We start from the raw sequence: 12,561 nt of genomic DNA, 5'->3' as shown, positions 1-12,561 counted from the left end.
ACTAAGCCGCTTCTGGCGAACCAGAGCAGCGCACGGAAACGCCGTTTATCTTCCCGCAGGAGCGGTACCTATTTATCTACTTGCACTTTGAGGTGCTTTTGAACTGCTAGGTTGGCAGGAGCAGGGATCGAGCAATGGGAGCTCACCCCGATGCGGGGATTCGAACCGCCGACCTTTTGATCGGCAAGTCCTAGGCTATGTGGTCCGCGTCCTTATTGGTAACATATAGATAGATAAATTAAGGATCTTTACAATTCTATATAATATGCAGAGTTTAACATGTGCTGAAAAACTAGAGAGAGGAGCTGAGGGAAGTCTGGGGGTGGGTGGGTAGGGCAGTTTGTGGTTTGGGGAGGGGGAACGGAAAAATAGGGGGGGTAATGAGGATGATATGTTTTTGATAAACTGTTACTGTTGAAATTCTTAATAATTTTTTTTTTTAAAAAAAAAGATGGTTCTCAGAGCCTCTTCCAGCTGTATGATTCTACGATTCCTGTGTAAAGTAAGACACATGTTGACAGGGCTGTCTTAAGCATATGTGGTGCTGGAGTGCAAAGATCTGCCCGGTGCCTCCCCACAGGTTGCCCAGTCTCAGGCACACAGGAGGCCAGAGCTGGCTGGCTGCCTCAGCGTCTCGCTGGCTCCGTCGCCCCCAAACTCGTGGCACAGAGCCGCCCGCAGCAGAAGAGCCTGCCACGGCGCTCTGGCCGACGGGCGGGCTCTTCCCCGGACTCAACTCTCGAGCCCCGGACTCTTGGCCTGGCGCCCCTGAGAGCCCGGCGCCTGGGTGCCCCGCACCCCAGCACCTATGGGTAAGATGGCCCTGCGTGTTGAACCTGCTTAGGGATGGCTGTCATAATTGGCCTGTCCATATGCAGAAGGACTGTAGATGCAGTGATGCCCACGCTGCTTTGTTCCATAATGGATTGTGTTCCACTGCCTCTTTGCTAAACAGAAACTACATAATAGAAATTATATCCCTCCCTTTATGTATCAGACAGGTGCCTTCTAAGTGGATAGTTTTTATTCACAGTTGGTGCCTGTGTTGGATTTGACTTTATTTTATTTTATTTTTTTAAATAATATTTATTAGAGTTTTAAAGACAATAAAAAGTTACAAAATTTAAACATAAGAAATAAAAACAAAAAATAACCATAATAGAAAAAAGAAGAAAAAAGGGGGTGATTTTTCTGCCTTTTTAAACTGTTTTTTACCTTTTGTGTGGATTTGACTTTATTTTACATATGTGCTGTTGTTTGTTTTAAACTGATAGCTCAGTCAATACAGCACGAGACTCTGAATCTCACACTTTAATTATATTTATTGGAGAGGGGAAAAAATTAAACTATTAATAAATCAAGCCAAGGGAATGTGGTATTCTGCTGCTGGAAATTCCCCAAAAAGAGAGGAGTCAGTATTTGGATTTTCCATATTTCATTTTTAAAAGATAGGATTTTAAAAGACCCAAGAGGATGTTTTATTTTCCTGAAAGGCACATTAAATAATTTCGAAGGAGAGAAGTAACAGGAGTACACTAATTTGAAGAATTCCAAATTTCAGTGCCACAATCTCTTGTTGATGATTCTGTGGGCTTGAACATGTTTTTTAACTCTTAGCTTAATTCAAGGCAAAGATGATGTAAAGCATGAATTTAAAGCTGGGCTAAAGCATCACTGGAGCCAGAAGAAGTTGCAAACAGAACTTTGGCTGCTCAGTTTTTCCACACATGGTTACATTCAACGCAGAAGAGGAAAACAAAAGCCCTGCCCCTGGAATCAAACTCGTGATCATAAAAGCTCTTCCACCGGGACGCATTTAGTCTCTTGCAAAAGAAAATGTTTTCGTCCTTGGTTGAAAACCGTCATAAAACACAGAAGTTAGCAGTGACTGCATTAAAAGTCCACGTGTAAAAATGATCCCTTGGCATATTCCAGATTGCAAGAACTCTGGGTGCAAAAGAGGCAGTCAAGTTTTCTTCCAGCTGAGAAACATGGCAGTGTCAACAGTAAGTCCAGCAAACATCTGGGTGGGTCACAAACCTAAGCAAAAAAAAGGAGGCCACAGCAGAAGGATCGAAAGGATGGAAAAGTTTGAACAGAAAAGTTTGGTAAGAGAGCCAACATGTCATTCCACTCAGTAGTCCCAAATGGAGTGGGACTTCACAAGATTCAAAGTAGTCATGGCCGCTTCTGTTTGAATCCTGGGATGTCTCGCTTCCACTTCCTTGCTTCTACTGCCTCCTCTGGGGTGGCTGCGGCTGTCATGGCAGCCTCTGTCATGGACTCTGTCACCACACATGCAGAATTGGGCACAGCATATCCAGAAACACACTTCTGGAAGCAAGAATGCCGCTTCTTCCAGCTGTGGTGAGGCAGAAGAGGCCAGGAGAAGCCCTATGGCCGAGGCCTAGCTGCCATAGCGACGGTGGCTGAGAGACAGCTGGTAAGGGCCTTTTCAGGGCCAGGGCCTTTTCAGTGATGGCTCCGACCTGGTAGAATGCTCTGTCCCATAAGATAGGGCCCTTCAGGATTTAACCTCCTTCCGTCGGGCCTGTAAGACAAAGCTATTCCGCCTGGCCTCTAATTTGAATTCAGCCTGATCTTTTATTTCCCTTCTCTTCCCTCCCCCTCCCTTTTTATCACCCGCTCTGAGACCCTACTGTTGAGATACTGCCAGGCAGACAAAATCCATCTTGGCCCCACGTCGTCTCCGGACGTCCATCGATCTCCCGTAGACACGCAGTATCAGCTATTAGCGACACGAGCTCCAGAAATAGCTTGCCACATTCCAGAGCTGATGCACACTCTATCAGCAGATAATGCACAGCGAAAGATGCACTCAGGAGAGCATTATTTACAAGTTTATTCAACGTTGATCAGAACAAAGAAAACATGACTGCCTGCTTCATGTGTCTCTGACACAGAGAGAGAAACGAAAACAAAGACACAACAGAAACATCCTGTGAACAGGAAATACGCAGGCTGTGACACAAACATCCTGCTCCCTTTTAAGGTGGAACGGAAATATCCTAACATCTACAGCTAATTCTCCCCTGGCCTCCTCGCTGGCCCAAGTAGGACCAATTCAGCCAGCTAGCCCTGGGGATTATCTGATTTTTGAATTTTATGCTGCTTTTACAATAAAGTGTTTTAAATTTGCTGTTAGCCGCCCTGAGCCTAGTTTTTGAACCGGGAAGGGTGGGGTATAAATAAAAATTTATTATTATTATTAAGGTGGCGGGTGGAGGTGCTTGCATCATGAATATCGGGTGGGTGGAAGTGAGAAAGAACATGGCTTCCATTGGGGTGGGTGAGAGAAGGAACGAGGAATTGGGGTGGGGCAGAGCCATAGCTAGGTGAACTTGACCCCAGATCAGGGGTCAGCAACCTTTTTCAGCCGTGGGCAAGTCCACCGTCCTTCAGATCATGTGGTGGGCCGGATTATATTTTGAAGGAAAGAAATGAACGAATTCCTATGCCCCACAAATAACCCCGAGATGCATTTTAAATAAAAGGACACATTCTACTCATGTAAAAACACGCTGATTCCCAGACTGTCCATGGGCCAGATTGAGAAGGCAATTGGGCCACATCCAGCCCACAGGCCTTAGGTTGCCTACCCCAGATCGAGATTGTACCCCCTAGGAATGTGGCACAGGAAAAAAATAGGGAAAAACAGGGCCCCCGCATTTCACAAAGACCCACTATTTAAAACCTTTTATTATGTGTTGGACGGAGGTTAAAAAGGATTTAGAAATATGGTCAAATCTGAAGCTTTCCTTGTTGGGTCGAATTGCTGTTATAAAGATGAATGTATTGCCAAGAATGTCATTTTTGTTCCAATCATTACAAATTTTAGACAAGATGGATTGTTTCAAGAAGTGGCAGAGAGACATCTCTAGATTTGTCTGGCAGGGCAAGAAGCCCAGAATAAAATTTAAAATATTACCGTATTTTTCGCTCTATAACACGCAGCAGACCGTAACACGCACATAGTTTTTAGAGGAGGAAACCAAGAAAAAAAATATTCTAAATGAAACAGTGGATGTATGATTTTTGTGGTTCATGCTGTGGCCACAGACATGTGATCTGACAGTGAGTTTGGAGTAGCCCAATGCAAAAATCCTGAGGATCCATGTGGATCCATGCTTTGTAACCACGTTTTTGCACCACTGCGACCCTAGGCAACAGTGGGTGCGTGATTTTTTTGGTGCAAGATGTAGCCATGGACATGCTATGTGATCTGATGGTGAATTTGGGGTGACCCAATGCAAAAATCCTGAGGATCCATGTGGATCCGTGCTTTGTAACCACGTTTTTGCACCATTGTGGCCCCAGGCCACAGTGGGTGCGTGATTTTTTTGGTGCAGGCTGTAGCCATGGACATGCTATGTTATCTGATGGTGAATTTGGGGTGACCCAGTGCAAAGATCCTGTGGATCCATGCTTTGTAACCACGTTTTTGCACCATTGCAGCCCCAGGCAACAGTGGGCGCGTGATTTTTTTGGTACAGACTGTAGCCATGGACATGTAATGTGATCTGATGGTGAATTTGGGGTGACCCAATGCAAAAATCCTGAGGATCCATGTGGATCCGTGCTTTGTCACCACGTTTTAAATGGGGAGGGAAGGAAAAACACAGAAGGGACAGGGAGCACAAGAGGGGTGTGCGGAGAAGCAGCTGGCTAACAATGCAGGAGAGGGGTTTAACGGGGTGGGGGGGGAGGAAAGGAAAGCAAAAGTTCCCCCCACCCAAGCCAGCCCTCTCTCTCTCTCTCCCACCTGCATGTTTTTCGGCTGCCTGTGAGTCCCTAGAGCACGGAGAGGAGGAGGTGGTGGGCTGGAGCCTGCACGCAGTGTGACTAGGAAAGAATTAGAAGGAAGGACTCGATCCTTTCCTTAACTCTCTGCTTGCCAGGAGGGCAGGGGATTCCCTGCTCTTGGTTGAGTTTGAGCAAACGCAGCAACAGAAGCGGGTGGGCAATAAGACCCTGAGGCAGAATGCAGGAAAGCAGCAGCTTCCGCCTTCCCTCCGCCTGCCCGCCCGATCTTATTTTTGCCTTATTTTTGCCTATTTTTGCCCCTGCGCTCCGGCGAGTCAGCTCCAGGGACCACACATTCGCTCAATAACACGCACAGACATTTCCCCTTACTTTTTAGGAGAAAAAATCTGCGTGTTATAGAGCGAAATTTACGGTAACTGGTGCAAAAGAAAGAGGGGGGTTTGCCCTGCCAGATCTTAAACTCTACTATGAATCAGCAGCTTTCTGCTGGTTGAAAGATTGGCTGCTTCTTGAGAACACAGACATTTTGGATTTAGAAGGTTTTAATAACGTTTTTGGGTGGCATGCATATTTGTGGTATGACAAGGTTAAAGCGCATAAAGCATTTAAAAACCATATTGTCAGGAGAGCACTGTTTAATGTTTGGACAAGGTATAAGGAATTACTTGAAAATAAAACTCCAAGGTGGGTGTCACCAATGGAGGCAAAGGCTCAGAAAAGGCCCAATATGGAGGCCAAATGGCCAAAATATTGGGAGATTTTGGAGCAAGGAGACAAATTGAAATTGCAGAGTTTTGAGAAACTAAAAGACAGAGTGCAAGATTGGCTTCATTATTACCAAATAAGAGAGGCATACAATTTGGATAAAAAAATTGGCTTCCAGGTGGAAAAATCAAAGTTGGAAACAGAACTGTTAGAACCCAAAACTAAGATTTTGTCAAAGATGTATAACTTGCTGTTGAAATGGAATACTCAGGATGAAACGGTGAAATCTGCTATGATTAAATGGGCACAAGACGTTGGACATAATATTATGTTTGCTGACTGGGAACAGTTGTGGACGACAGGTATGAAATTTACGGCATGTAATGCCTTAAGAGAGAATATTATGAAAATGATATACAGGTGGTACATAACCCCAGTCAAGCTTGCAAAAATCTACCATTTGCCCGATAACAAATGTTGGAAATGTAAAGAAACCGAAGGTACATTCTTTCACCTTTGGTGGACGTGCCCAAGGATTAAGGCTTTCTGGGAGATGATATATAATGAATTGAAAAAGGTATTTAAATATACCTTCTTGAAGAAACCAGAGGCCTTTCTCCTGGGCATGGTCGGCCAATTGGTGCCAAAGAAGGATAGAACTTTCTTTATGTACGCCACAACAGCAGCAAGAATACTCATCGCAAAGTATTGGAAGACACAAGATCTACCCACCCTGGAAGAATGGCAGATGAAGGTGATGGAGTATATGGAATTGGCAGAAATGACTGGCAGAATCCGAGATCAGGGAGAAGAGGCGGTGGAAGAAGAATGGAAAAAATTTAAAGACTACTTGCAGAAATACTGTAAAATTAATGAATGTTAAAGGGATTTAGGATTGAAAACAAGCGGTATTGGTAAAAAGAATAATATGTAAATATGGATTGATAATGGTGGAAAATATATATTTATAATAGGTTAAGATGCTGAGTAAGGATAAATGATAGAGGGTAAGGACTTGCTGAATTAAATATCTGAACTGGAATACAAAAAGGGAGGTGTGAGGAGGTCAGGAAACTAGTAAATGAAGTATAAGATATGAAAATATTGATTTTTTTCCTTTTTTTCCTTTTTGTTAACTGCTTTCTATTTTGCATTTTTCATGTGTTTTGTTTTTGTATCTTTGTAGTTCTTTTTTCTTCTATTAGGGTTATTCTTTGTTCTTATTTTTTATGTTTAAACTTTGAAACTTTTTATTGTTTGTAAAATTTCAATAAATATTACTTTAAAAAATAAAAATAAAACCTTTTATTATGAGGCACTCATGAAATTAAAAGACTCCTGCTTCTTGGGAGAAAAGCAATGACAAACCTAGATAGCATCTTAAAAATCAGAGACATCACTTTGCCAACAAAGGTCCGTATTGTTAAAGCCATGGTTTTCCCAGTAGTGATGTATGGAAGTGAGAGCCGGACCATAAAGAAGGCTGATCGCCGAAGGATTGATGCTTTTGAATTATGGTGCTGGAGGAGACTCTTGAGAGTCCCATGGACTGCAAGAAGATCAAACCTCTCCATTCTGAAGGAAATCAGCCCTGAGTGCTCACTGGAAGGACAGATCCTGAAGCTGAGGCTCCAGTACTCTGGCCACCTCATGAGAAGAGAAGACTCCCTGGAAAAGACCCTGATGTTTGGAAGGACAGAGGGCACAAGGAGAAGGGGACGACAGAGGACGAGATGGTTGGACAGTGTTCTTGAACTGCGGGAGGCAGTGGAAGACAGGAGTGCCTGGCGTGCTCTGGTCCATGGGGTCACGAAGAGACGGACACGACTAAACGACTAAACAACAAAAACAACAATTATGAGGCAATAATCAATATTTTTATTTATAGACATATTTATGGACATATTTTTTAGCTGATTATGTGCCCCCCTCGTCTGCACCCCTAGTGGGGGCCTTCCTCCCCACCCCCTAGCTATGGCCCTGGGGTGGGGACGAGAAAGAGCGTAACTTCGGGTGAACTGGGTGGGAGAAAGAGCAAGGAATTTGGGTGTGTTTTGTTTGTTTGTTTGTCCCACTTTCTCTAGAGAGACAGTGTGGTGTAGTGGTTAAGAGCGGTGGACTCGTAATCTGGGGAACCGGGTTCGCTTCCCTGCTCCTCCACATGCAGCTGCTGGGTGACCTTGGGCCAGTCACACTTCTCTGAAGTCTCTCAGCCCCACTCACCTCACAGAGTGTTTGTTGTGGGGGAGGAAGGGAAAGGAGAATGTGAGCCGCTTTGAGACTCCTTAAAGGGAGTGAAAGGCGGGATATCAAATCCAAACTCTTCTTCTTCTTCTCATCCATGGCATGCTAGACTGAAGGCAAGGCATGGGAGCAGCAACAGATTTGCTAATTGGTGATTTAAACTGGATGAGGACCTCGGGCCTGTTTTCTTGGAGCCCCTCTGAACGAAACTGCTTGGGCAGTAGGGAACGATGCGCAACTTGGAAGTGCCCAGAAACAGCAGCTGCGCTTGATGCAACAGTGCAATCGTTTCTGAAGCAATCTGGACGACCAGGCCTGTCCAGACACCTTGCTCAAGCCGCTTGCGAAAGCTGCTGCAAGAGGAAGCAGTGGCTGGACTTTTGGCATGCTTACATGGAAATGTATGGATTTTTAGGGGAAGGGTGATGGCTGAGCGGTCGAGCATTTGCTCCACATGCAGAAGGTCCCAGGTTCGAACCCCGGCGTCTCCAGATAGGGCTTGGAGTGGCCCCTGCCTGAAACCCCTAAAAAGCTGCTGTTAGGCATAGAATCATAGAACTGTGGAGTTGGAAGGGATCCTAAGGGTCATCTAGTCCAACCCCCTGCAATGCAGGAATCTCAACTCAAGCATGCATGACAGAGAGCTAAAATCTACAGTTGTTCCTCCTGAAGCAGGATGTGCCCTACTATTCTCAGCTACCTCATTCAGTGGCAATAACTCGCCTGTCCTCACCAGCAAGATCCATACACACCCCTTGGAAGTGCTTTGAGCTGTTAGCAAGGCTGTTTCGCACTCAGTTCTTACTTACCATCCCATCTTCTGTCTAGGGCCCCATCTACACTCTTCGTCTAAAGCAGGGATCAGCAAACTTTTTCAGCAGGGGGCCGGTCCACTGTCCCTCAGACCTTGTGGGGGGCCGGGCTATATTTTGAAAATAATAATGAACGAATTCCTATGCCCCACAAATCACCCAGAGATGCATTTTAAATAAAAGGACACATTCTACTCATGTAAAAACACGCCGATTCCTGGACTGTCTGCGGGCCGGATTTAGAAGGTGATTGGGCCGGATCCGGCCCCCGGGCCTTAGTTTGCCTACCCCTGGTCTAAAGCCATATTGTGGGAACCCAGCACACATGACCTGAGCACAAGATCCATTCTCACTGCAAAATGCATTGTGCTTAAATAAATAAATAAACTAATGAATTCTTGACCATTTGTTTTATTTTCATTACTGGATTAAAATGGCATGTTTCCTGAGCCTTTACAGGGCAAAGACTAATATGCCGTGTTAAAACACAAGTGAATATTTAAAAGGTGTAAGCAAGAACAGCAACAAGCAATGTGACACTTTAGATTTTTCAGTACTTTTAATTGAACATATGGGAAATAATTGTGCACAGCTGAAAACGCTCGGCAGCATTAAGATAAATTCAGCAGTGTAAACAAGTTTTGATGGATGTAGCAATGGAATACTGAGTGGTTTGGTTTATGCAAAATATGCAGGGGTTTATGTTATGCAAAATGAACCATGGAAAGAGAAGAAGGGAAGTCACTGACATTTTAAGGTTGTTTAAATGAATATTCTAAATTGTAAAACAGAAAATTTAATAATATATCTATATCTATAACTTATATGCAATGTTAAAATGCAAGTGAATATTTCAAAGGGTAAACAAAAGCAACAGCAAGCAAGATAACGCTTTTGATTTTTAAAAAATACTTTTTTTGGGGGGCAGAGGCATTATTCCTACCCGTTAGCAGCCCCGTAAAACAAAACACAGCTTTCCCGAGATTATTTGGTTTGTTTAAATGTGCCAGTTGCTTGAAAGGGTTGGGTAAATGAAAAGATCTTCACCTCGCACCAAAGAGGCTGTGCAGAAGGCCTCCAGTGAGCCTCAGCCAGGGTGCCATTGCCAAGAAGGCTCTGCCTACCAGCCTTTGCTCACTTGACAGTGACACCCCCCCACCTTCATTAACCTGGCACCCTCCAGCTGTTTTGGACTACAACCCCCATGAGCCCTAACCCATGACATTCCCCTTGCAGATGGGGAAGTGGACAGCAGGCTGAGGAGGACCGTGTAGGTGTCTGTGGCGTTTGTCCTCCTAGGTGTGTGACATCATACTGGGTTCATAAGGAAAGGGTTAACTAAGTGTAAAATGACTAACCAATAGGAACCCAAGGAGAGGAGTTAGAGTTAGAGTTAGAGTTAGAGTTGTTAAGAAGTCAGTCTGGAGTTAGAGAAGAGAGAGGGAGGATAAGTCTGTGGGTTGGGCTAGTCTGATGTGAGAGAGTGAGTGAAACTGTTAAGTTGAGATAATCAGTCAGAAGGTATTAGGAAGGTATAGGCCGGTAAAGAAACTAAGGATAAGAAACTGACAAGAAAAATTATCTGAAACCATAAACTTGTTAATACTTATGAAATAAACTTGTTTATTTGGTTTAATGTTAACAACTGTCTGTACTCAGTGTGTACCCGAGAGAAACGGGTTGGTGGCAGCGGGGAAGCAAGCACAGGGGTGGCACAGGGATCAATAGACCGTCAAACGTCCGGGGACACTGTGTGATCGCCACAGTGTCCCTCACCCATTATTTTGTCCATGCAGCTGCATCTACAGCCCTGCTTCTAGAGATGGCCCTTGCCATTAGGAATATGAGCTCCCCCTGCTCCGCCAGAGCAGATAGCAGGACTCCCATACAGGCCTGAATCTTGGGGTGCCTGCTTTCAGTCCCTCCAAGTATCCCTATTTTCCAGGGACGTCCCTGATTTAGAGAAGCCGTCCTGGTTTCTGATTCTGATTCTGGATGTTCCCCTTTTTCTTAGGATGTCTCTATTTTCACTGAAGAAATGTTGGAGGGTATGGAGTTATCCGACCCCTGAGCCGTCTGAAGGCAATCCTGTATAGGGGAGGTTTTATAAAAAATGTTTAATGTTTAATTATGTTTTTATATACCCTGCTCATCTGGCCGGGCCTCACCAGCCACTCTGGGCAGCTCCCAACAGAATATTAAAAACACAATAAAACATCAAACATTAAAAACTTCCCTAAACAGGGCTGCCTTCAGATGTCTTCTAAAAGTCAGATAGTTGTCTATTTCCTTGACATCTGATGGGAGGGCATTCCACAGGGCGGGTGCCACCACTGAGAAGGCTCTCTGCCTGGTTCCCCATAACCTCACTTCTCGCAGGGAGGGAACCGCCAGAAAGCCCTCAGAGCTGTACCTCAGTGTCCAGGCTGAACAATGGGGGTGGAGACGCTGCTTCAGGTATACTTCAGTTATAGCTTGGTATAGCTGTTGGAATCAGATAAGACCTCCTATTCTGGGATGGGGGACCTATTTCTGCCCAAGAGTTGCATTCCCTTCTGGTCAACCACGCAAGAGCCACCAATGTCTTCCCACTCTTGTCTAGACAGCTCCCTTTCTGTTGCTGGACAGCTCCCCTCTCTCCCCCTAGGACAGGGGTCAGCAAACTTTTTCAGCTGTGGGCCGGTCCACCGTCCCTCAGACCATGTGGTGGGCTGGACTATATTTTGAAAAAAAAAATATGAACAAATTCCTATGCCCCACAAATAACCCAGAGATGCATTTTAAATAAAATAATGCATTTTAAATAAATAAAATGTATCTGAAGAAGTGTGCATGCACACGAAAGCTCATACCAAGAACTAACTTAGTTGGTCTTTAAGGTGCTACTGGAAGGAATTTTTTTATTTTAAATAAAAGGACACACTCTACTGATGGAAAAACATGCTGATTCTCTGACCATCCGTGGGCTAGTCTAATAACAACAACAACAACAACAACAACAACAACAACAACAACAACAAAACAACAACAACAACAACAACAACAACAACAACAACAACAACAACAATAATAATAATAATAATAATTTATTTATACCCCACCCATCTGCCTGGGTTTCCCCAGCCACTCTGAGCGGCTTCCAACAGAATATTAAAATACAAAAGTCTACTAAACATTAAAAGCTTCCCTAAACAGGGCTGCCTTCAGATGTCTTCTAAAAGTCTGGTAGTTGTTTATTTCCTTGACATCTGGTGGGAGGGCGTTCCACAGGGCGGGTGCCATTACTGATAAGGCCCTCTGTCTGATTCCCTGTATCTTGGCTTCTCGCAGTGAGAGAACCGCCCGAAGGCCCCCGGAGCTGGACCTCAGTGTCTGGGCAGAACGATGGGGGTGGAGACGCTCCTTCAAGTATACAGGACTGAGGTCATTTAAGGGCTTTAAAGATCAGCACCAACACATTGAATTGTGCTCGGTAACGTACTGGGATTGAGAAGGCGATTGGGTTGCATCCGACCCCCCGGGCCTTAGGTTGCCTACCCCTGCCCTAGGACATGGAAATTAGCCCAGCCTCAGAGTTGGTGGGAATGGGGTGCTGCAGATTCCATCATCCCTGTCCTAAATACTTTGGTCAGGGCACACTCCACACTCCCAAGGGGAAAGGCATGCTGCCATTGAGGGGGACAGTTTGAGTCCTGAAGCCTCCAGTTGCCTGTACCTTCCTCTTAAGTTCATAAGATTACTGAAGGCTGGGATAGGACAGTCGCCAACTGTTTTTCTCACAAGTTGTGAGAAAAGCTCATAATATGTAAGAGGGCGATGAGAGACGTCTGGCATGGACATCCAAAATGCAGCTGTGCATGTGACTACAAGAAGAAGGGTGTTTAAAAACTCACCTGGGAATGATTATAAGCACAATAATCCTAAGGAAACAGGTAATGTGCTCAGAGCGTGGTGTCAGAAACATGTTCTGCTAGTAATACGAGGGATGAAGGGCGCTTTTCAGCTCAGAAAAGGA

The sequence above is a fragment of the Podarcis bocagei genome, assembly GCF_964188305.1.
Source record: "Podarcis bocagei genome assembly, chromosome: 2".
Taxonomy (NCBI): domain Eukaryota; kingdom Metazoa; phylum Chordata; class Lepidosauria; order Squamata; family Lacertidae; genus Podarcis; species Podarcis bocagei.
This window is presented reverse-complemented; position numbering follows the sequence as displayed.